Genomic DNA, 25,687 nt, shown 5'->3' with positions numbered 1-25,687 from the left:
ACAGGCTTTATTTATGCTGTGCTGGAATATTTTCTCCTCTTATGAGTGCTACGATCTCTCCTGAGGATTTCTGAGGCTGCTTTAAGTAAGTCATACTTTTTACTTTGAATTTCTGTGGTTTGGATGAAGAGTTGTTACAACCAAAAACAAATTGGAAAAAGCACAGACTTACTGAAATATAAACCTGGATGAAAAGCCTGATTTCTAAGATAAGCTGTTTTGGCTGCCAGCTGATAATGTGAAGGTGTGTGGGTGGTTCAGCCTGACACTGCCATGTTTCCCATCTAACTACCTAATAAAGTGACGTTTCTATACCTACTAAGAAGTTTCATAATATACACACTCGTCACTTATTGACATGATGAGGTTCCAAAAACTGGATCGTTATGCCAAAATCAATATTATGTAAAAATGGAGGGTGAGCACATCAGATCACAAAAATAGAGATTGACTTCATCATTTTGTAACTGCCCGATTGCACCATTTCTTAAGTTCCAAACCACAGAACCATGTTAGCCAAGTTGACATATGACTATTACCATCACAGTCACATTTGCACTTTCCCTTGTACTTCAGTGTCCTCTGTGTATTCCTGCCTTGCATCTCAGTATTTGTTACTGCCAGATATAAGCCTTTAATGAATGAAACGGTCAGAGAGCTGATTTATTACTATGGTCCTAAATGTGAAATGCAGGCTACAACATTGTTGATAAGTGAGAAGTAGGTATACACTCTTATTTACTACTGACTCATTATTTTACAAGCCTTTCCTTTGGTCAGGGCAGCATAAGAATAGATATTTATGTGGTTTACCATGACCTCACCGGGCTGTCTTAGGCCCTCTGTTTTTTAAGTTTCAACTTCATCATTATAAAACAGATCATTTTGGAAGATAATTTCAGTGAAGGTAGGAAATATACTCATAAGTTCACTTTTACTTCCCTAGTGCTAAGCACAAGGTCTGACACCTCCTAGGCTATTGTTGAATAAACAGTTTGCAGAGTGAGTGAGTTCAAGCGCATGATCTCTAATTCCATTAGTCTACCATTCTTTGTGCTCAGGCACCTGAGAATTCTCGCCAGTCTTTTGACCTGTGCAACCCATACATTTATTTTCCCTGAACATTTTTATTTTGTTTGTGCTATTGAGAATATGCACAGCTACACATACACTGGTTCTAGTTTTCAGGTGTACAATTTAATGGCATTGATTCTATTCAGGTTCTGTAACCATTCCCCCCCTCCTTTTCTGTGACATCCCTCTTTCAGTAGCATAACTTGACTGCTCTCTAAGTTTTCTGTTCACTTCTTACCTTGGACTTTTAAAAGGTCTTCCCAGATGGCACAGATCTCTGACAAAACTCCTGTCTCTTAAGCTTAAGAATGTGCCTTTGCTCTGAGTTTCCACAGCATCAGCACCGTCTGTCTAGACACTCACCAGACCATCTTCGTATCCTCTATTTTCACCCATCCTTGCCTCTCACAATGAGGACCAAAAAAACCATGCAAACTCATTTCCATAGCATCTATTCCAACTCATAGCCACCCGATAGGGCAGTTGTACTGTCCCTGTGGGTTTCTCAGACTATACTTCTTTTTTTGAGACTAGAATGACTCATCTTTCTCCCATGAAGCTAGTAATTTTGAACTTTTGACCTTGTGGTTAGCAATCCATGGGTAACCACTGTGTCACCATGGCTCACATTGAGGAGAGTTTCATTAAAAAAATTTCTGTAGCTGCAGTGCTCCATGTAGTGCCTAAGTGTGGAATGAGAATGATGAATTATTATTTTTTTCTCCTTAATTCTCATAATCTGCCCTCATAGGATCTTAAACAGATTCAAAAACTTTGGCTAGATTTTATTTCTCATCATTGTGTATATATTGCTGTTCCTCTTTCTGGATTTCTCTCTGCTCTTCTCCAGATTTCTTTTCTCATTGATAAACTACAATGGTCAAGAACAGAGGTTCCGAAGTTAGATTTCTTGGCTTTGACTTTATGTGCCACATTTCCTACCTGTGACCTTGGGAACTTAATAACCTCTCTAGATCCATGTTTCCTCATCTGAAAATTATCCCAATAATACTACTTTCCTCACAGGGTTATTATGAAGAATAAATTAATAAATGTGAATATTAGCACTGTTTTATTTGTTATTTTGTGTTAGATACCACTATAGGTCACTAAAGCTTAGAATCAACTCCTGGGCTTTGTGTCTATTTGCACCTTAATATAAATCAGTTAGTGGATCTTTTCTGGACTGGAAGTTTTGATGGTGATAGGAAGGTTCATGAGGCCATGGCGCACCTGTCTGAAAGGTGAGACAGAGCAACATAAGGAAAGGCTGTGTGTGATCCAAGAAATAAAACACGAGCTACTGCACCTACCTCTGTCTCCAGGCCATGGTCAGCAAGTTTAATTTATTGGTTTTTGTAAGCAGCCACAAGGCTTGTCCCATCAATTTTTTGTTTGTTTCTTTTCTGTGGCTGTGGAGTGACTCAGACTATTAGCCTTGTATGATTACAGCATCTGTATTATGATGCCGAGGACATGTTGCTACTACAATTTATTCCTGTTATTTAGTTCACTTTGTCTCGCTCAGCACATCACTCAGCAGCCGTTTGAGAAAACAAGGGTGATGGACAATGTCTCCGCCTCTCCTGATAGTCCTTCTCCTTGCCCTCTGTCTTTGTTGATGTCTTGTTTAGAGGAAGATTTGTAGATCTCCTGGTTTCCTCCACATTGGTTGACCCTGGGGTCTGCAGTTCTCAGTAACGTGCCACCTCTCCATGGTGCTGAAAACAAGCACTCACTTCCCACTGTACAGTAACAACCATGGTAGTCTTACGGGCTCCTGATGCCCAGGAGCAGACAGAGGCTGGAGAAAGTGTCTGTCAGCCCTTTATTTCAAGGAGGAACAACTAGGGGGTTAGAGAGGAGAGAGGTTTCCCCATGGGTGCTATGGTTCCCTCTTGTTAGACCAGAGCCCACTTTTCCGAAGATATATGGGGAGCTTCAGTGTTAAGCTAAGAAAATTCATTACTCTCCTAGGAGCTCACTTCCCTCATCTGTAAAATGGGGAAAACACACATTTTTTGACTGCTGTACTGGGTGTATATAGCTTATACTCTATGTAAAATCCTCAGCATGCAGCCTGTCTCATGCCTACATCTCTGGTTAATCTTATTTCCTGCTCCTTCCTGTCTGAGATGTTATGCTTTAGTGATATAGAATGATTTGCCCTTCTCTCTCCCCACACCACGCTGCTTTATGTTTTGCTCATGCTGTTTCTTCTGCCTGTAGTGCCCTTACCAATCCTTGTCTGCTATTTCAACACCCACAGAGGGCTCACAGTTTAGAAAGTCTTCTCTGCCTTTCACTCTCCTTCCCCCAGTGTGGATCTGATGTCTTCTACTAGTGATCTCAGTCCCTCTATGCCTACGACTCCATAGACCTCTCCATCATGATGCTTAGCACTTGACCATGAAAAGTTTTGGAGTCTCCACTTTACCAGACTGCAAACTGTGAAAGAAGGCCACACATTCCTTCGTCTCCAGCATGCTACATACCACTAAGTGGACCTTCAATGTTGTTGTTGTCATCTGGCCTCTACAGAGACTTAATGTGTTGCGAATGTCTTTGCCATCTCCGATAGAGTGCTCTTTTCTTCTTTCCCAAGTTTGTTGAAAAGCCTTTGAGTTGCCTACAACTGTGAATACTCCTTTTTGCTAAGGCACTGAATTTGTGAGGATTAATTCGTTTGCTGTGCATGTTATACTGGGTCTATATCAAGATGGTTTGTCTTAAGGCATTTGGCATGGCTTCACTCCAAACCAGAGAATCCACACAAACATGATAAGATCCACAGAGGAGAGAGCACCTTCCTCCATGAATTAGCTACAAAGTCATTATGGCCTGACTTCCCAGAATCCTTAGCAAATTCTAAACCATTTCAAAACTGCTCATTTAATATCAATTGGCAAGAACAGCTGCTCTTATTTCAGAAAAACGAATTGCCTTTCAAGTTGTTCTAGAAGCTTAAACCTATTTTGATAGTTCAGTAGGGCTAGTCACCAGTGTTTACTAGCAAGTCTATAAAAGTACAAACTCTAATGATTTCCCTCAGATTTTAAAGTCATGTGTCACCTGACTCTCAGTGACCTTTTCCCAGAACCCACTGGTGTTGTGGGCTGGGGTGTTATTAAAATCTGAATCAAGACACTGATTTTACTCCCTGTCTAGATAGTTGTTCCTAGACAAGTTGTTTTTTCACAGCTCAGAGACTTTGTTCAAGCATCTATAAAATCAGAATACTTGCAACCACCCTGCCCTCTTTATAAAAGAAATGATAAAAGAATACGTTTAACCAATGCAAAAGGATCATGAAAGTGTGGTCTACATAAATCAAGAAAAAGGAAAAGGTGATACTATAACCCAAGTTATTTTACTTAATGTGGTTAGAAAAAAAAACACCTTAGTAAAGGCAATCTCTATAAAATTTTTTATAACTTGATTGATACATTGCTCAAATAGGCTAGATGTGGATGTCACCTGGAAGGACTAGATGACTTTGAGAATGTTCTCCCCTTTACCTATTAGCGGTGAAAGCTCAGCCCTTCTATCTACCCAGTCAATGAAGACATCCTGAGACTGTGCTCACACTATAAGATCCTATTGTTCTGTTTGCTTGTCAATGACTCACAATTATTTCCCATGGTTACCTTGAAACCTGAATTACTGTAAAACCTGTCTGTGTGACTCCCGAGAGCATAGATTCCAGAATAAGAGGTGCACATTCCCTTTGACTTCTTATCTCAAACAGGACACCACTAAGGCAGCCCGTTTTGCTAACGGTCTTACCTTCTAGTGTGAGTTCTATTGTCTGCTCTGACTAGGAGAGGCTAAATGGGCGGTTCCAGTCCTGGATAAAGCACCCCCTTTCCAGTGACAACGTGGAGAAGACAGTGTGGTTGGTTGCTGTTAGGTGCTATCAAGTTGATTCCAACTTGCAGCAACCCGAAGCACAACAGAGAGAACCACAGCCTGGTCCTGCAGCATCCTCCGAGTCATGGTTCTGTTCCAGCCCATTGTTGCGGTCACTGTGCCAGTCCATCTCATTGAGGGCCTGCCACTTTCCCACTGACCTTCTACTTTACCAAGCATGACGTCCTTTTCCAGAGACTGGTCTCTCCAGAGAATGTGTCCAAAGAACCCGAGATAAAATGTAGAACGTGTCGTAATAGATCACAGAGTAGGGAAAATGGATGGCAAAACCCAAGGAGGTGTTTCTTCAATGTGGATGTAGGAGAGGACACATATCCTAGAAAAGGCCCAAAGAACGCAAATTCTGGAAAGCCCACAGAATTATTATGTTAGATGTAGGTGGTGGGCAATGCTAATGAATCCAATTCAGAGTGCCCTGGCATGAAGTTATTATGGGCTAAACTAAGGTTATGTTAGGGAGAAAGACTGGTCTTTTTACTCCCATGCAAAGTTTTAGTTTTGGGAACTCACAGGGGCAGGTCAATACTGGCCTGTGAGTCACAATCGACACCATGGAAGAAGGATAGAGAGAGAAAAAGAGAGAAAAAGTCCCGTTATTTTGTGATATTACTGCAAAGCAAACAAACAAAACATAAAAAAATCCTCACTGCCAGTCAGTGCTGACTTAGAGCGACCCCCTGCATGTTCGTTCCCAAGACTGTAACTGCTCATGGGAGTAGAAAGCTCAATCTTTCCCCTGAGGAGCTACTGGTGGTTTCAAATTGCAGATCATGAGAATTGCAGCCCAACACATAACCACTATGCCACGTGTTATTACTGAAGGCTACTGAGGAGGTATACACATTATGACCAGGGCATATAAAAATATCCGCATTTTCACTAAAATAAGGCAAATCTGTCAATTGAAATCATCCTAAAGGAAATTTTGACTCAAGATTCCAGGTTAATTTGTTTCTCTAGAACCAAAATACAGCACAGTTTCTAGATGGGAAGCAAAACAATGGGCAGAGAAATCAGAGGAGTGACTTGTGGACTGGAAATAATAGCTAATATTTGTAAAAATTTTACTATGAACTATATGATGAGTTTTTCATGGCAACACTGGAAAGAGATGTTTTTATTACCCCCATTAAATGGATGAAGAAATAGGGGCATAAAGTGTTTAACTTAGCCATGTAGTCTAATCATGCAGGCTAGAAAGAAAGTGAAGCCCAAAATCAAATTTAGGTGATCTAATTCCAGAACCAGTGGAATATTCTGCCTTTTTTTTTTTTTTTTACTTTTTAGTATTTTATTTATTTATTTTTTCCTTTTCTGTTTTTTCTTTTTCTTTTTTTATTTTAACAATTTACTGGGGCGCATACAATTCTTTTCACAGTTCATACATATACATACATCAATTGTATAAAGCACATCTGTACAGTCTTTGCCCTAATCATTTTTTTCTCTTTTCTTCTTTTACATTTTATTAGGGACTCATACAACTCTTACCACAATCCATACATATACATACATCAATTGTATAAAGCACATCCATACATTCCCTGCCCCAATCATTCTCAAGGCATTTGCTCTCCACTTCAGCCCCTTGCATCAGGTCCTCTTCCCCCCCCCCCCTCATATGCCCTTGGTAATTTATACATCGTTATTTTGTCATATCTTGCCCTATCCGGAGTCTCCCTTCCCCCCTTCTCTGCTGTCCCTCTCCCAGGGAAGAGGTCACATGTGGATCCTTGTAATCAGTTCCCCCTTTCCAACCCACTCACCCTCCACTCTCCCAGCATCGTCCCTCACACCCTTGGTCCTGAAGGTATCATCCACCCTGGATTCCCTGTACCTCCAACCCTCATATGCACCAGTGTACAGCCTCTGTCCTATCCAGCCCTGCAAGGTAGAATTCGGATCATGGTAGTTGGGGGGAGGAAGCATCCAGGATCTGGGGGAAAGCTGTGTTCTTCATCGATACTACCTCACACCCTAATTAACCCATCTCCTCTCCAAAACCCCTCTATGAGGGGATCTCCATTGGTCGACACTTGGGCCTTGGGTCTCCACTCTGCATTTCCCCCTTCATTTAATATGATATATATATATATACATACATATATACATATACACATACATACACACACTTGTATCTTTTTTTTTTGCATGATGCCTTATACCTGGTCCCTTGGGCACCTCGTGATCGCACTGGCCGGTGTGCTTCTTCCATGTGGGCTTATTTGCTTCTGAGCTAGATGGCCGCTTGTTCACCTTCAAGCCTTTAAGACCCCAGACACTATCTCTTTTGATAGCAGGGCACCATCAGCTTTCTTCACCACATTTGCTTATGCACCCATTTGTCTTCAGCGATCCTATCATGGAGGTGTGTAGTCAATGATATGATTTTTTGTTCTTTGATGCCTGGTAACTGATCCCTGTGGGACCACTCGATCACACAGGCTGGTGTGTTCTTCCATGTGGACTTTGTTGCTTCTGAGCTAGATGGCCGCTTGTTTCTCTTCAAGCCTTTAAGACCCCAGTCACTATCTCTTTTGATAGCCGGGCACCATCAGCTTTCTTCACCACATTTACTTGTTCACCCACTTTGGCTCCAGCCGTTGTGTCGGGAGAGTGAGCATCATAGAGTTCAAATTTAATAAAAGAAGGTATTCATGCATTGAGGGAGTGTTTGAGTAGAGGCCCAAGGTCCTTCCGCCACCTTAATACTTGACCTATAAATATAGACACATAGATCTATTTCCCCGTCCTCCTATATATATTTGCATGTACATGTCTTTGTCTAGACCTCCATGAATGTCCTTTGACTCCTAGCTCTTTCCTCCATCTCCCTTGACTTTCCTCCTGCCCTACTACCATGCTTCATCGCCACCTGGGCTAGAGTATACCTCTTCTCTAAGCAACCTTACCCTTGATCATTTCCCACCAGGCCTGCCACTCCCCCTTCTCTACCATTTGGGGTCCCATGTTTTTCCCTTGTCCCTGGGTTTGTTAACACCACTTCCTTACCCCCCCTACCCCCCCACCCCAAGTCCCCCCAGAACTGTCGGTCCTGTTGTTTTTCCTCCAGATAGTTCATCCAGCCTGTCCTATTCAGACAGACCTATGGAGTCACTAACATGCACGAAAACTAGACAGAGGAAAACAAAGCAACAGTATACAACCAGACAACAAAACAACAAAAACAAACCACTGACAAAGAACAGAACAAAACAGTTCTCAAGAGAAAAGCTTGTAGTTAGTTCAGGGATCGTTTGCTGGCCCTTAGGAGCGTTTTCCAGTCCAGTCTGTTGGGGCACCACGCCCTGGCCCCAAAGTCCACTTTCAGCATTCCCTGGGGACCTTGCCACTCCATTCCCTTGCTGTTCCGCTGCACTCCCCTATTCTGCCTTTTTATACAGATATGTGACTACGTATGGATGGCGGAGAGAAGACTGAAGTAAATATCTATCTGTACAAGAGTAGATTAAGAACAGACTCTTCTCAATTTGGAGAAGCCTTTGTATTAAACTACAGATTGTTGTAGAGATTAGGGGATATGGATCCCAGAGCCCTGGGATTGTTACTAGTCTTCTTTCCCTGATCCATACCTGACACCACAGTCTCCATGAGTCAGAACCGACTAGATGGAAGTGAATTTAGGCTATCTTCCTGAGTTAGAGATAATGGCGGAACCTTCAGACCAGTTAGAAGGGATGTATTTTTAAGAAGCATGTGTGTTGATTCTTGAGCTGAGCTCCTATACCCCAAGGCAGTAACTGAGAGCCACTAAAGTTGTCTTTGTCTCCATCTCTTCCCTCCCAGAATTGGTCAGTTGAAATTTAGTCAACAAAATGGTATTCTTGAAGTTTAAGATACGATTTCAACGTTTGTCACCACCCCAACTCACTCCGGTTGGTCTAACTTTGACTAGTAGTGACTCTTCCAGGACACAGTGAACTGTCCTGTGGGATTTCCAGGGCTGTAAGTCTTTATGGAAGCCGCCTGCCCTGGTGCTGTGGTGACTTTGAACCGCTACAGTTAGCAGCGGAACACTGGACCACAGTGCCACAAGGGCGGTTGTTTTATAGCTGTACATTATGAGTTATTAGTCACATAGCAATGCATAACAGGAACACTGTCATAAAGGAAACTACAGTCAAAGACTGGGTGGCAGAGATATGTTCAGGGGATTTCACTGCCGTGCTAAGCAGAGGGGATGCTATGGCATCAATTCAGGATCTCGTTCCTGTTCAGCAGGTGTACCATCTAGGCCCAGCGGTGCTGCTTTTACTTGTGGGCTTGGCCAGGATTTTAGCGGAAGGGCTCTTTGTTCCCTATTGAGTACTAAGCTCTGGGTTGGATATGTCTCTCCTGTTCCTCCTGACACTCTGTTTTCCTCCGTAAAATTAGAAGTCACAAAGAGGCAAGGATCCCAACGGAAGCTGGGGAGGTTAGAAATGCCCCTTCCATCTCAGTGGAAGGACTATGAGAAGACTTTGGTTTGCGAAATGAGCATGAGTTTTACAAGTCCTGGGTTTCAACCTTAGCTCAATGTTAGCCAGCCAGACCCGGGCAAAGGGAAAAAGCAGATGACTGTGTTAGTTTGGGTAAATTAGGGAAACAAATCCACAGAAACTCATATATATAAGAGAGAGTTTTATATAAAGGGTAAGTATACATTAAGGAAGCATCCCAACCCAGTGCTGCCCAAGGCCATAATTCCAACATTAGCCCATATGCATAACACCAATCTACAAAGTCCTCCTTAATCTCACAAAACACACACAGTGATGCTGACTGCAGTAGGAAAGCCGAATCAGTGAGTGTATAAGCATCTCAGCTCTGGCAGGGGTCTCCACGTGGCTGCTAAAGCACTCAGGGCTGCATTGGGGTAGGTCCATGTGGCTTCTTCTCAGGGATGTCTTGCAGGAAGTGAGCCTTGCCAGCAGAAGCAGGGAACTGGCTAAGGCAGTCACACCCTGGTCTGACCATCACAAAGCAAGAGACTCGTAAACTAGAAAGGCGAGGCTTACTGAGCCATTTATCTCTCCACCCTCCAATTACCTCCACCTGTGTTTATTGGCCAGGTTGGCACAATAAACTGTAACTCAGTGACAGTGGAAGAAGTTCTAACACAAAAGGGCAATAGAGGCACACTTCCTCCAATTGTCTCCAGAGCGAGAAAACTGAAGGGCAGATGAGACACATTTCCTTATCAATGGAAGAGATGCAGATAGTGACATGGTGCAGGCAGGGAAATACAGGATGTTCTCACTACCCCCACAATGGCTAAATTAACCCTTGATTTTGAGGGGCCTGGTGACAAGCACACAGCATGAACTTTGGGGTCCTGGAGTGCATGTGCCTGGAAAGGAGAGCTATGCAACAGAAAGTCAGCCAATAGCAGAAGACCCACCAGAAATACAGCCAATGGTGGAAAGCTTTTCATTCCTAAAAACCAAAATCAATGCCATTGCATTGATCCCAACTTGACTTGGTGGTTACGAATTGGGCTGCCAATCACAAGGTCAGCAGTTTGAAGCCACCAACTGCTCTGTGGGAGAAAAACAAGACTTTCTAATCCTGTATAGAGTTACAGTCTCAGAGATCCACATGCACAATTCAACCTTGTCCTATAGTGTCACTATGAGATGGTTCTCTATTAATGGGATTAAAAACCTGGGTTTTCATTCTGCAAGGCCCTGAGATTAGCTAGGGCCCCTTGGTGTTTCACACCAAAGTACCTCCTCAATACATTCTCTCCATCAGTTCAAACCTTCTCTCTGATTCTGGTCTGAATGCTGCCTCTAGTCTGAATTCTTCCTCACAAGCAGTACAAGGACCGAGTGAGCAGAGGCATGAAACCTTGAGCCACTGCCAGTAACACACCATATGTACCCAGCTGTATGATATTATTAACTGCATTGAATGTCAGCTTCTTCATTCATAATGAACTTAGTGGCGCCAGCCTCATATATTTCCTTGCTTTCAGACCTGTGCTTCCTCCTGATCTGCTGCTTGGAGCTTTTTGATACCAAAGAAGCTGGGATGAAGGCACTGAAGAGAGGCAGGGTAGAAGTGTAAACATTACAAGGCAGGGAGCCACGTGGGTCCACAGCAAAGCCAAGCAATACGGAGTATTGGCAGAGCCATCCAAGGGCAGGCTGGAAAGGGTTAACAGAGCCAATGGGCCAGCTGGCATCTGGGCTGGCACTCAAGGAGAGAAAGAAGAGGAGCCTCAATGTCAATACAAGAGAGAGAAATAAAACAACATACCAAACCTTTAGCCAAATCTCCAAGTTCCCATATGGATGTGGAAGGAGAAACCCAGCCAAGTCAATGCAGCAGCTTCTAGTCAGGAACAATCTTGAGACTGGACAAGCCTGTGAACTCAGTTGGGCAACTTGTCCCTGTTGGGTGACTCGCCGGAGATCCAGATTGTCTGGATTCTATGTGTCAAGAAGGTGGGTTCCATCCCCCTGTATTACTTATGCATCTGCCCATCTACCCATCCATCCATTCCCCGGGCCATCACTCTGTACATTTTTACTACCAAAAAAGAAGAAGAAATTAAATACCTGCTTTGAGCCAGACACGGTATGTCAAGTGACTGGGTCGACAGCTATCAGTATGAGAAAGATAAACCAGCTAGTATGGACCTGGCCTTTGAGGAGCAACACTGGTAAAACCAGACATTGTGGATGGCTGGCTCTAAAGTGAGCCAGAAGATGGCTGTGGGTGGATAAGAAGCTAACATTGATGATGGTTCATTATAAGCCACACAAAGATGTTTACACGAACGGTACGAGTGTCCTTCCAACTCCTTTACAAGTGTGGCAATGTTAGTAGCGCTGCTTTATAGCTGAGGAAACTGCTGTTTAGAGATTAAGTGACTGGCTAAGGTTTATTTCCACTGTGGGTCCTAGCTCTGATCTGAGCTGATTCAGTGCTGAAGGGAACTTAGGCCAGGACATATGCAGGGGCTGCTGTCCACCCAATGCGCTGCTTAGGGTCTTACTATTGGGCGGGAGAGAGGCTGGAATTGGCAGAGTGGTTCCGCTAAGGAGATGCTGTGGGGAGGGGGTGGGTTGGGGGGGTACAATTCTGCTACCGGCACTCAAATGGCAGAGTAATCTCTACATCTGAAGGGTCATTCCAAGCTAGGCGATAACGATCCGAGACCCACCACCCTATTCCCAATTTTGACAGAAGGCATTTTCTACTTCTCTGCTGAAAGCATGCTCACGAAATACAAATCCGTCTCCCCCTGTCTGCTTCCTGGCGAGCCTCTTTTACCCATATGCACGCTGACAGATGGATGGGCTACTGAGGCAGCTCAAAATGAGAACATGAGGGGAGGGTGCTGGGATTTGGGGGATGGGGAGGAACCTAGTGGAATTTTATTTAAACAAGGTTGTATGTCTGGGTGTTTGAAGGAATGGAAAGTTAAAAAACCATGAAACGAAAACAAAGAAAGCAAAGCCCAAAGCGGAAAACACTGGAGTGATAAACTCACAAGGATGTTTGGCAAGGGAAAGGCAGGGGAGGCGCTGGGGCATCTGGAAATGACTCCCTTGGAGTTCCCAAGTGGGATTGGCTTCTTCTCTGCAAGCGATTGTCCTTGTCTGGAGTCAGTTCACACTTAATAGGGAAGCATCACTTTGAGTCTCTACTTGTTGCTATGGCAGCTTCAGAGGCTGCTGAAGGAGCCTGGAGCGGCCGCTCCCTCTTCTCCCAAACTATTTTGGCACTAGGCAGAACATGCCTGCCTTCAAGACTGCAAGTGTCAGTGGATGACATGTGTCTTATTTTCGGAAACATCTTTCAAGTGGGCAGAGTGGCAACTTGTGAGGGTCCTCCGGAGCCTCCGTTTTGTTCATTCCAAGTCATGTGTGCGGTTCACAGAGTCTGCTTCCCTTCCCCCACTTTTTAGAACAAAGACTGAAAATAGTCCTTATAAATATTTCAAGTGATTTGGTGAGTTTTGGATTAAAAGGAGATCTTCTGGTTGGGTTTTCAAATGAAACAGTGCTATACAACCAAGCAAACGGATTTCCACACAGAGTAAATTCGAGGGAAGGTGGGAAACCTTTGGACTTGCAGGTGGAGGAGGTACAGGGAGGGGGAGTGGTGGTGAGCTCTACCTGATGCTCATGTGAGGAATGTTACAAAGTAGGGCAACAGGGGGGCAGCTGGAGACCTTACTGGGCATCTCCCTCCATCAGAAGTGGCCAGGGACGGCCTCTCTGAGGAGGAGGGGCTTAACATGAAAGGGGGAAATCTGGGTGTCCGTTCCGGAGTTGATAGGTCAGAATGTAAGCCCAGTTCCCCAGGACAAAAGGCTGGGTATGCTAGGAGGCATTGAATCTCAGTGCATAGCTAAGCAGAGAGTTGGAAGGGGAAGAATGCAAGCACGGTATTTATGAAGATGCTGGTGACTGTGGTAGTGGTGGTGATAACAATCATCAAAAGCATTTACACTGTTCTAGGCACTACATGCGTCACATACTATTTATTTCATCTTTGCAAAGCTTGTACTATTACTGTGCGTATTTTACAAATGAAGAAAAAGCGGCATTAAATAACTTGTCCAAGATCACAAAGTAAGCTTGTAAATAGACTGGATCTAGAGCTGATGGTCTATACCAGGCAAATAGAGATCTGTCCAATAGAGAGCCTGGAGTATGCGATGCAAAGTCATTAGAAGGTGTGAAATAGGGCATCAGCACTATGGAGAAGCCGCTCTGCTGCAGCACGGACTACCAGGTTGACTTCAACTCCTACCCTGGGAATTTGGTGGGGGGTGAGATTTCTCAAAGGAAAAGTCTGGTCAATGGATGAGAGGTAGGAGAAGACACTGATGCTGCAACAAAACTTAGGAATCATTTGTCTGTCTCTTTCTATCATCCTCTCCCCAATTTCTTTTCAGGATGAGATCCCACCCTACTATTTTTTTAATCCTTTTATTTGGGGCTAATACAAATTTTATCACAATCCATACATCCATCCATTGTGTAAAGCACATTTGTACATTCGTTGCCCTCATCATTCTCAAAACATTTGCTCTCTGTGTAAGCCCCTGGCATCAATTCCTCACTTCCCCCCTCTCTTCCTTCTCCCCCCTCCCTCATGAACCCTTGATAATTTATAAATTATTATTTTGTCATATCTTACACTGTCCGACCTCTCCCTTCACCCACTACTTGTTATCAAATCAGAGTCCTTTGAGCCTGATGAAGTCAGGACAGGAATTCCCTTGGTGTCCACCTTCCTCAGTAACAGGCTGTGCCCATTGATGAAGGACCATCTCTGCCCAAGCTTATCCTGGCATAAAGAAACCCAGCCCATCCTGTCTCTGACAGTTCTTTGGACCCCTCCTCTTCTTTCACAGGCTATCGTGCTCTCTGGCCCCAGTACTAGACTGTAACATCTCTTGCTTGGGCTTCTTTCTGCAAGGAGACAGCGAGCTCCTTGAAGAGCATCCTCATTTACTGAACCCAAGCTTTCACACATGTCACCTCACGTGAAGCCCTCATTACTTCTGCAAGGTGAACGAGCAGCCACCCTCCTCCTCGCCCTCCTCTTCTTCCTCCTCCTCTTCTCTTTCAAACAAGTTGGGATTCAGTGTATATAAGTGACTTATCCAACATGACATAGCTGAAAAGTGTTTAAATTAGAATGTAGAAATTCTAAGTTTCTCTCCTTTTGATTTTCAGGCCTATCAGAATTTAGATGGTTGTGCTATGCCAAGCTAAGCTTGGTGTTTGACATGCCTTATTGCCATCATAGACTCAAAATGCTGACGGTCAGGAGGTGGCCCCTTCATCCTGTTGTATATATGGTTACCAGGAACCAGAGTTCACTTAATGACATCTGTCTATGACGATCCTATGAAGGCAGGCATTGCTAGTATCCCCATTATATAGATGAAGAAAATAAAGCTCAAATAATAGGGATGATTTGCCCAAATCCTCAATGGGCTGAGCCAAAGGAGAACACAGGTGCATCCATTGCCAAAGGGCATTCTATTAAGGCCCTGCTTTGCTGCTTCTAGTCATATTTCTACATTTTGCTACAACCCTCCTCTGAAGTCCTCAGGAAAAGACAAGAATTTACAAAAAGAAGCGAGTGCAGCATGGCGTGTGGAGACAGTCCTGGGTGAGACAAGGTGGGGAGCCTCTGCCGGCATGAGACGGGGGCAGCCTTCCCTCAGAAAGCCCCTCACTTTCCATTTGCAGTAACATTGCAGATGTCCTTACCTGAGCAGAGGTCCCTCTCTGCCCCATTCTGTGCTTCTTATAGTTTGGTTCAAGGTAATTCTTTTCCTTCCTGGAGTCCCCCACTCGTACGTGCAGATGATTGGTCCTGAGCTGCCAGAGTCATCCTGTTGATGAGGCCAATATAAATGCATGAAGGAGTTCAATTCCAGGCGCTCATTTCTGTGAGCTCAGCGGAGCCCCTCCACAAAGTCACGGCAAAGGCTTTGACTGATGGGCTTGAAGGAGGCATTTGGAGGTCATCCTCTCTGGGAAGCCTTCACATCATAGTCACAGGCTTAGCTCAGGGCCCACATCTGAGAAGACACTATCTGCCCTTTGGGAAATTGGGCTTCAGAAACTTCAAACTGTCAACCAAGCTATTCTTCCTAAAAAGGCCTTTCAGGTACAGTGGAAGGAACATGGGGCCAGGTGCCATAGACTCAAATCCCAGGCAGGCCACTTTTGGGACGTGCCCCCACCTCTCTAAAATGCAGTTTCTTTATATGCTATGTGAAAATATCACTTTGATCACAAGTTTGCTTTGAGCTTAATTTAAATGACTTGCATCAAGTGCTTATTACAATTCGTTCAGCAAATTAGGTGCTCAACTCATGATCGCTTTCTTCCTCCACCCAGGGACATGAGTCTAATCACTGGTCAGGATGAGTCCTGCTCTGTGTATTTAGGAGTGATGCGTTTCCTCAGGGAGAGGAATGGAAGGAATCAGGTTTATGAATCTTTGTATAACCTGTAGAGTAATTAGAGTGTTTATTCTCAGCTCTTTGGGAAGAAGTAACTATAATTACAGGACTGAATTAAATGGCATTATCTTTTATTGTCTCATACTGTTTGCGGGCGTTCTCTGCCAAGTTCCTATTAGGGATCTGAGAATTTTTCCCACGTCAACTTTTTCCTCCAGTGTCTAAATGCTTAACCTCCTCTTAGCTTGCAGGCTGAAAGTTCACTAGTCGGATGTCCATGTGTCTCCAGAGTCCATTTTTGTCACCCGCGAAAGGGACACCAGAGTCCTCACTCTTGTCCTTGCGCCAGGCCCTCCATCTTCATCCTGGAGAATTGTTCCCAGGGAGTGACTGCTGGCCGTGGCCTTGAGTTTCTCAAACTTCTTACATCTAGAAGGGGCTACGTGGCCAACTCTCCCAAGTAGAGTGGAGCAGAGATAATGCTTCTGGGCGGAGGTGGTTCAGAAGAGGCGGTGCCTTCTCCACTCCTTTTTTACCCATCTGCTGTCTTGATGTGGATGGATGTCAGGGAGACCTGAGAAATCAGGCCGATGGCAGACCTCCAGTCAATTTGGCCCCTGAATGATAGCAAGGAATACAGCCTCCTTAATGACCCCCGTACTCCTCCGACTCAATTGCATACAGATCTGGTTTAAACTTTGCACTACTAAACCACTGAGATTTCCGGTTTTATCTATTAGAGCAGATTTGCTTTTTTTTTAATTATTATTATTACCTTAGCTGCTCCGAGGAGAGAAAGATGATGTCGTCTGCTTCTGTAAAGATTTTACAGTCTCTGAAACACGAGAGGGCAGTCTGCCCCCTCCCCCTCCCCCAAATACCATCCATCATATTGGAATCGACTTGATGGCAGTGGGTTTGTGGTTGTGGGAAAGCAAAGGACTGAAGCAGTTAAAGTAATTCACTGCTAACCAGAAGGTCGGCAGTTTGAGCCCACCAGTAGCTCTGTGCGAGAAAGATGTGGTAGTCTGCTTCCTGAAAGGTTTGCAGTTTGGGAAATCCTGTAGGCAGCACTGCTCTTTTTTATACGCTCACTAAGAGTTGGCATAGGCTTGCTGGTAATGGATTTGGCTTTTAGTAGTGGGAAAGCAGACATGTAAATGAGTCCGTTTCCAAGGGCTGCAGTCAATGATATAACTGAACTAGGAGGAGATCGCTGTGGGTGCAAAGGCCATTCTGAAAATCAAGGAAGGTGTCACATAGGAAGGGAACCTTTGAGGTGTGCCTTCAAAACTGAATAGGAGTTCATCAGGAAGAGGAGGAGGAGGAGAAGGAAGGAGGAGGAGGGCAAGGAGGAATGGAAAGGAGGAGGCGATGCCTTCTCCACTCGAGAAGGAGGCAGGAGCAACTGCATGGAAATGTGAGAACAGCAGGTGAAAGAGTTGCTGTGAGATAGTCACCTCACGGAGATCAGCCTACGTGGTGGACTAAGGCCCTCACAGAAGGGTCGCGGGGAGGAGGCAGGCCAGTCGGTGCATTTTGGCCCCGATGAAACATACAACTTTTCTCTAGTTCTTTAATGCTTCCTTCCCCTGCTCCCACCCCACCCCCACTATCATGACCCCACTTCTACCTTACAAATCTGCCTAGACCAGAGGATATGCACTGGTATGGATAAGAGCTGGAAACACAGAGAATCCAGGAGAGATAAACCCCTCAGAACCAATATTGAAAGTTTCCATACCAGGAGGGTAAGGGGAAGGTGGGGGAGAAAGGGGGAACCAATCACAATGATCTACTTACAGCCCCCTCCCTGGGAGATGGACTAGAGTGAAGTGGGTAAAGGGAGACATTGGTCAGTGTAAGACATGAAAAAAATAATAATAATTTATAAATTATCAAGGGTTTGTGAGGTGGGGGGGGTGAGAAGCTGATATCAAGGGCTCAAGTAGAAAGAAAATGTTTAGAGAATGATGATGATAAAAAATGTACAAATGTGTTTGACACAATGGATGGATGGATGGATTGTGGTAAGAGTTGTACGAGCCCCCAATAACATGATCTAAGAAAAAAAAAAGAATATACCTGGGAGACAAACAAGTGGACAGACTTAAGCAAGGGCCAATTTAGTGTTGCGGAGAATAAAGGACTTTAGGGTTCAGAGGAGAGAGAGAGAGGCCAAGGGAGGCATGACAGACGAGGTGGACCTAGAACCACACCTTTCATGACTTTTGTGATGTTGATGGGAGAACATAACTTTTAAGCTGGTTTGTGCCCCTCGTCTAGACCCTGCACCTTCAGAGCAGGTAGTCAGACCTCCTGGAGGCAAGGACTGACTGACTGACTAACTGACGACAAAAGGGAAGATTGCATTCAGTTAGCTCTGAGACTCCCTTTGCTCACTCCGCGTGTTGGAAACCAGGTATCAGAGGCATTAGAAACATGTCAGTGCAGATATTTTCTGCCATGCTTACAAGCTTCCTGCTGAGTTCAAGCTTATTCTCAAATCCTACTTAAGCATATATTTGAATAGCCCCCCCAACCAAGAGAAAATGTGATACCAGTTTAAGTGCTAGGAATAGATTTTAAGAGGCTCTGCATAACTTCTTCCCTCATCAGCTAACAGAAATGCCTTCTGTATATACAGGAACCCCATCACCTGCGAAGGATGAAGAAGTCCCTCTCATGAATGAAGGTGAGATCACCATCCTGAAGTTATTCCATGCACCAGCTTCTCCCTGCCGTGCCGGGATCTCATGATCTACGCGATCGCTTCTATTTCTTGTCTTGGTGAGATTTATGACTGTGGATATGAGTGAAATGAGCAGAGAAGGTGGCATAGAGGGGGTGACAAGATTTGGATAATTTACATACTTGATGGTTTTCAAATCGCCAAGGCAAGGCGATTTCGATGACTGCAGGGTGTTTCAGTAGTCACAAGGCTGTCCTGCCTCCAGAGGAGAGCCCACGTTCCTTAGCCGAGCAGCCAAACCTTGCTTCTCTCTGGCTTCACCAGTACCCCCTCTCGCCCCCAGTGACTGGACCCTGGGGTGGTTAGATACCTACTCCTTCCTCATGTGCTTCCCACGGCCTGCTTATTCTCTGCTTTGTGACTGTCTACTGGTCCTTCCTTGTGCAGTTCAAGTGTCTCTTCGGTGTAGCTTTTCCAGAACTTCTCACCTGGATTTTATCCATCTTTGTTTGTGAAAAGCACTTTGCTAGGAATAGAGAGGCAGGATGTTTGCATTAGGAAGCCCCTGTTTTGAACCAGTTACTGGGGGACTTTACATATGTTATTTCCAATCTCATTCACCCCAAATTTCCTCTTGGGTGACTATTCAGAACTAAGCATCAAGAAAAGTTTTGATTTTGTGGGCACCTAAGGTCTTTCTTCTTCACGCACAAGGGAAATCACATAATGGTTCTTGATTCTTTTTTTTGTTTGTGTGGCTTTCAGGAAATGTGCAGCTCAATATTAATATAATTAAGTATGCTCTACTCCAGTTTAATAACGCGAAGCTATATATTTGTATTCTTACTTTCACTTAGGTCTTAAACGTCTGCTCTGAGTTATAATTTTTTGTGCCCTAGTATTTTTGTTTTGATATGTATCCAATGCATCGTTATGAGCTGCCTTAAATTCATTGTGAATGGTGTAGCTGTAAAGAAATAATTTCTTTTAAGAAGAGTGACATATACCTGGGTCGTAAAACAGTATTGTTACTAGCATACTGGTTCAAACATGCACGGATTTAATGCAAACAAAATATGTCTCTGCAATCCCTGGAGGGCTACCGACAATTTCTCTCAGTCATGCACACGTCTTAGTCTCTTTAGGGTGTCTTTCGAAAAGGCTGCAGTAGCTTCACAGGGGATGTGCTGAGCCAGCTCATTCAAAGCAAAGAGACCACCTCAAAGGTGTATGGTGATTTATTCATTTAGATTCTACAGGGGTGCCCCACTGATCTGTCAGTTTGTCAATGTATGTTATATATCCACCACTTATCTGTCAGTTTGTCATTCATGTTGGCTTGTGCACTGCTGTAATGCTGGAAGCAATGTCACTGTCATTTCAAATGCCAGCAGGGTCACCCTAAGTGAACACGTTTCAGCAGAACTTCCAGACTTGAAACAGACTCCAATGAAGGAATTGGCTTTCTACTGCTGAAAACTTTAAACATGGCATCTAAACATTGTCAGAAACTGAAGGTCTAATTAATAAAAGCAGACACTGTCAGAGATAGTACCAAGAAATGAGCCCCTCAGGTCTGAAGGTACTCAAAATATGACCGAGGAAGAACTACGTCCTCCAAGTAAAGTGGACAGTGACAATATGAATGAAGTAAAGCCTGTTCAGGGTGAAGCTGAGAGCCAAAAACATTGAGGATGTGCCCCCTTGAATGTAGAGAGTATCTCAAAACCAGATTTGAAGCTTTGAACACCTCATCAGAAGACCTGATGAGGTGTGAGAGGACATCAAGAAAATTATTTATGAAGAAAGCAAAAGGTCATTCACAAGACCAGGAAAGAAAGACACAACCAAAGTGGATGTCAGAAAAGATGCTAAAACTGGCTTCTAATTGTAGAATAGCTAAGACAAATGGAAGAAATAATGAAATCAAAGAGCTGAATGGAAAATTTCAAAGGGTTTCTGAAGAAGACAAGTAAAATATTATAATTAAATGTATGAAGATGTCGAGTTAGAACATCAAAAAGGAAAAACATGCATAGCATATGTTAAACTGAAAGAACTGAAGAAAATATTCAAGCCTCTTCATGCAACACTGGCCTACTCTGTGGACATAATACTGAATGATGCAGGAAGCAGCCAAAGAAATTGGAAAGAATACAAAGAGCCACTGTATGAAAAAGAACTACTGGGTATTCCACCGTTTGAGAAGGTGGCATATGAGCAAGAATCAACAGAATGAAGGAAGAAGATCAAGCTGCCCTGAAAGCATTCATCAAAAACAAGCTCCAGCAATTGATGGAATCCATTGAAATGTTTTAACAAGCTGATGAAGCAGTAGATCCACTTACTCAACTTTGCCAGGAAACTTGGAAGACAGCTACTTGGTCAACCAACAGGAAGAGATCCATGTTTATGCCCATTCCACAGAAAGGTGAACCAAGAGAATGCTCATTAATATCACATTCAAGTAAAGTTTTGTTGAAGATCATCCAATGATAGTTGCAGCCGTACATTGACAGGGAACTGCCAGAAGCTAAGGCTCCATTCAGAAGAGCGCATGGAATGAGGTCTATCCCTGCTGATGTCAGATAGATCTTAGCTCAAAGCAGAGCATGCCAGAAAGATGTTTCCTTTGCCTTATTGACAGTGTGTGAAGGCTTTTTAGCCTATAACAAACTGTGGATAGACTTGAGTAGAATGGGAATTCCACAGCATCTAATTGTGCTCACGCAGAACTTGTACACGCATCCATAGAGTTGTGCAAACAGAACAAGGGCAAACTTCATGCTTTACAATCAAAAAAGGTGTGCGTCAAGGTTGTATCCTCTCACCATACTTGTTCAATCTGAATGCTGAGTAAATAATCAGTGGATCTAGAGTATATGAAGAATATGGCATATTAGGACTGGAGGAAGTTTTATTAACAACTCGTGATGACACAAGTTTGCTTGCTGAAAGTGAGGACAAACAAATAGAAATACTTGCTGATGTAGATCGAGGATCACAACCTTCAGTATGGATTACACCTCAATGCAAAGAAGATCTCAATCATCACATCTGGACCAATAGGTAATATCAGGATAAATGGAGAAAAGGTGAAAGTTGTCAAGGATTTAATCTTGTTTTAATCCACAATCAATTCTCCTGGAAATAGCAGTCAAGAGATCAAAGGATGCATTTGCATTGGGAAAATCTGATGCACAAGATCTCTATAAAGAATGGAGATGCAAGGAGTTTTCTTTGAGACTAAGGCGTGCCTGGCCCGAGCAGTGATTTTCTTGATTCCCTCATAAGCATGTGAAAGTTGGATATTGAACAATGAACACTGAAAAGAACCAGTGTGTTTGAATTATGTTGCTGGCGAAGAGCGTTGAATGTAGCATGGAATGCCAAAGGAATGAACACATTTGTTTGGGAAGAAGTAGGGACAGAATTCTCCTTTGGTGCAAGAATGCTTTGTGTTCCATTGTCTATAGGGTGCTATGAGTTGGGGCCAACTCAATGACATCCACCAACTGCAACAACGAAGGGGTCATATTGAAAGATTTTCTCAAAGGACAGAGGACATTAACAGGGGTTTATGAGAAAGATATTTTAAGAAAATTGAAAGCTATATTGATGAGAAAAAGTTCAGGAAATTGCATCAAGGAATATTTTTCCCATAATAATAATAATATACCTGTTCATTCTTTGAGGGTAACATGGGCTGTCCTAGGAGAATTTCTATTTTTCTTTGTTTGAAATAAATTTGTTTGTCATTAAAGACTCCAAATTCATTTCAGTTTTACTTTTCCCCTTTTTATTGGCCATTCAGACCAATATTTAAATTTAAGGGATAAGAAATCTTGGGGTTGTTTTTTTTTTTTTGTTTGTTTTAAAAGACACACTGTATATATTTACACAGCCCATTTCAAGAGATGAAATCAATAATACCCTGTTAAACTTTCCATATTGATCCATTCTTTTTCCTCCCCAATGCCTCATCCCTCATTTACTGGGAGAATTTCATTGAGAAATCTTACACCATATACTCTAGAACCCTGCTCTTTCCCCTTCAGAATTAATTTTATTCCCTAAACTAAATAACTTTTCAAGAGAACACAATCTGAGTCCAATGAGGATGTCAAAATATCATTTTGATATGTTATTAATCAAAGATCACAGAATTCTTTGAGGAAGGATTAGTGAGAAGAAAGTAGTGCCTTCAGATGTGAATAGACCTAGTTGGAGGATATGTTGACAAACAATAGCTTTACATTTGGATAGAATTGTTTAATAAGATTTCTATGACTTTGTAGCCATATGTTCTGACTCATGTCTATTTAAAGAAGCTTATGTCTACTTAAAGTCATGAAAAGGTGAAGTCTACTAATTTTAAGTATATATATTTATATCCATTATCTCTGTGTGTGTATATATCTCTTCAACTGAAGAGATATATTATCTCTTCAACTGAAAAGATGAAGTCTACTAATTTTAAGTATATATATTTATATCCATTATCTCTCTCTGTATATATATATATATATATATATATATATATATATATATATATATATATATATATATAGAGAGAGAGAGAGAGAGAGAGAGAGAGAGAGAGAATCTTAGTGGTGCTTTAGGATAAGTATTGGACTTCTAACCACCAAGTTGATGGTTCAAACCTGCCAGTGGCTATTTGGGAGAGAGAGGAGGCTCCCAGAAAGATTTATAGCTTTAGAACCCCTATTTGGACCACTATGAGTCAGAATCAGGGGCAATGAATTTGGTGGCTATCCATCTATCATCTATATGAAGAACGTTAAGTTTAGAATGGATAGACCATTTAACAGATCATGCAGCTCATAATTGTTAATGGTAGATTTCAAATCTAGATCTCTGGTTGCAAAGACTAAACTTTCCACTTTACTGTAAATGTAATTGTTTCTGCCTATCAGAACCTAGTTGAGGTGAGGAACGGATGAACAGATTTGGTCATAATTGACTCTCATGCCAGCCAGACCGTGATAGATTTTGGAGGGTGGACAGCTAGAGAAGAGATAGATGGTTTCTTGGAATAAATGGGTTCTAATTTAAATGACTTGAATATGTCATATGCGAATACATGAAGCAACAAATTATCTCATTTCTGAGTTACCATGTAAAATGTATCACATATTAGGTTTGCTATATGTTCATATAATCATTCTGAGGTAGATAGGTACCCATGTATCTTTTCTTGAGGGCATCCTTGAGGTGCCTGATCCTGGGTGAAGTCTTCCTCGTGGCACTCACGGTAATAGCAGGCTTTGTTCTACTCATACGAGAACTGCCATTCCTGGCAGCAAGAGAGGAACGGAGAGCTTTCCTCTTCCCCTCAGCTGCCTTCCATCTTGCCGGGCCACCTGTGTAATTCTTCCCCACCCTCTCCCCCAAAGAAGAAGCCCCTTCAGACATGGCAGCCTACAGGGAGAAAGTCACACAGCTGCAGAGAAAGTAGGATAGCAGGCCGTATTTGTTCAGGTGGAGACAATAGTATCAGAGTAGCATGGAGCTCAAATATTGAATCAAAATTCTTCAGGCATCTTTATATTTAAATCATAGCCCTGTCAAGCTCACATTTGATATGCACTAATTAATGCTCCCTGTAAATTGTACCGGATTCTTGGTGGTGGTGGTGTGTGTATAGATACAGAGAGAGATTCCTATAAATTGAAGTGATCAAAAATAAGCATCTGTCAATGTCAAATTCAGTAGCTGGCAATCTATGGCTGATGGGGCCTCCTGGATGAGAGAGGTGGGTACAAGTTACTAGACAAACATGAATCATTTATGAGGAAATCACCTACAGCAGATGATGCTAATATTCTTTATTTTTTAATCATTTTATTGGGGCTCATACAACTCTTATCATAATCCATCCATACATCAATTGTGTAAAGCACATTTGTACATTCAGTATCATTTGCTCTCCATTTAAGCCCCTGGCATCAGCTCCTTATTTTCCCCTTCCCTCCCTGCTCCCCTCTCCCTTGTGAATCCTTGGTAATTTATAAATTATTATTTTGTCATATTTTAAACTCTTCAACGTCTCCCTTCACCCACTTTTCTGTTGTTTGTCCCCCAGGGAGGAGGTTATATGTAGATCCTTGTAATCGGTTCCCTCTCTCTACCCTACCCTACCCTCCCTCCCACTCTCCCGGTATCACCACTCTCACCACTGGTCCTGAAGGGATCATGTGTCCTGGATTCCTGTGTTTCCAGTTCCTATCTGTACCAGTGTACATCCTCTGGTTTAGCCAGATTTGTAAGGTAGAATTGGGATCATGATGGGGGAGGAAGCATTAGGAACTAGAGGTAAGTTGTGTGTTTCATCATTGCTACACTGCACCCTGACTGCCTCGTCTCCTCCCCATGACTCTTCCATAAAGGGATGTCCAGTTGCCTACAGATGGGCCTTGGGTCACCACTCCACACTCCCCCTCATTCACAATGATATGATTTTTTGTTCTTTGATGCCTGATACCTCATCCCTTCAACAACTCATGATCACACAGGCTGATGTGCTTCTTCCATGTGGGCTTTGCTGCTTCTCAGGTGGATAGCTGCTTGTTTACCTTCAAACCTTTAAGACCTCAGGTGCTATATCTTTTGATAGCTGGGCAGCATTAGCTTTCTTCACCACATTTGCTTATGCACCTGCTTTGCTTCAGTGATCCTGTCGGGAAGGTTAGCATCATGGAATGCCAGTTTAATAGAATAAAGTATTCTTGCATTGAGGGAGTACTTCAGTGGAGGCCCAATGTTCATTTGCTACCTTAATACTAGACTTATACATATATGCACATAAATCTATTTCCCCTTCCTCATATATAAATATATTTATATATGTACATGCTTTTATTTAGACCTGTATAAATGTCCTTTGCCTCCTAGCTGTTTCCTCTATTTCTTTTGACTGTCCTCTTGTCCCACTATCATGCTCAGCCTTCATTTGGGTTTCAGTAATTCCTCTCAGTTACATTGCCCTTGATCATGCCCTACCAGGCCTCCTACACCCTCCTTAC

The sequence above is a fragment of the Tenrec ecaudatus genome, chromosome 1 (genome assembly GCF_050624435.1).
Source record: "Tenrec ecaudatus isolate mTenEca1 chromosome 1, mTenEca1.hap1, whole genome shotgun sequence".
Taxonomy (NCBI): Eukaryota; Metazoa; Chordata; class Mammalia; order Afrosoricida; family Tenrecidae; genus Tenrec; species Tenrec ecaudatus.
The sequence above is the reverse complement of the archived record's forward strand: the minus strand, read 5'-3'. Positions refer to the sequence as shown.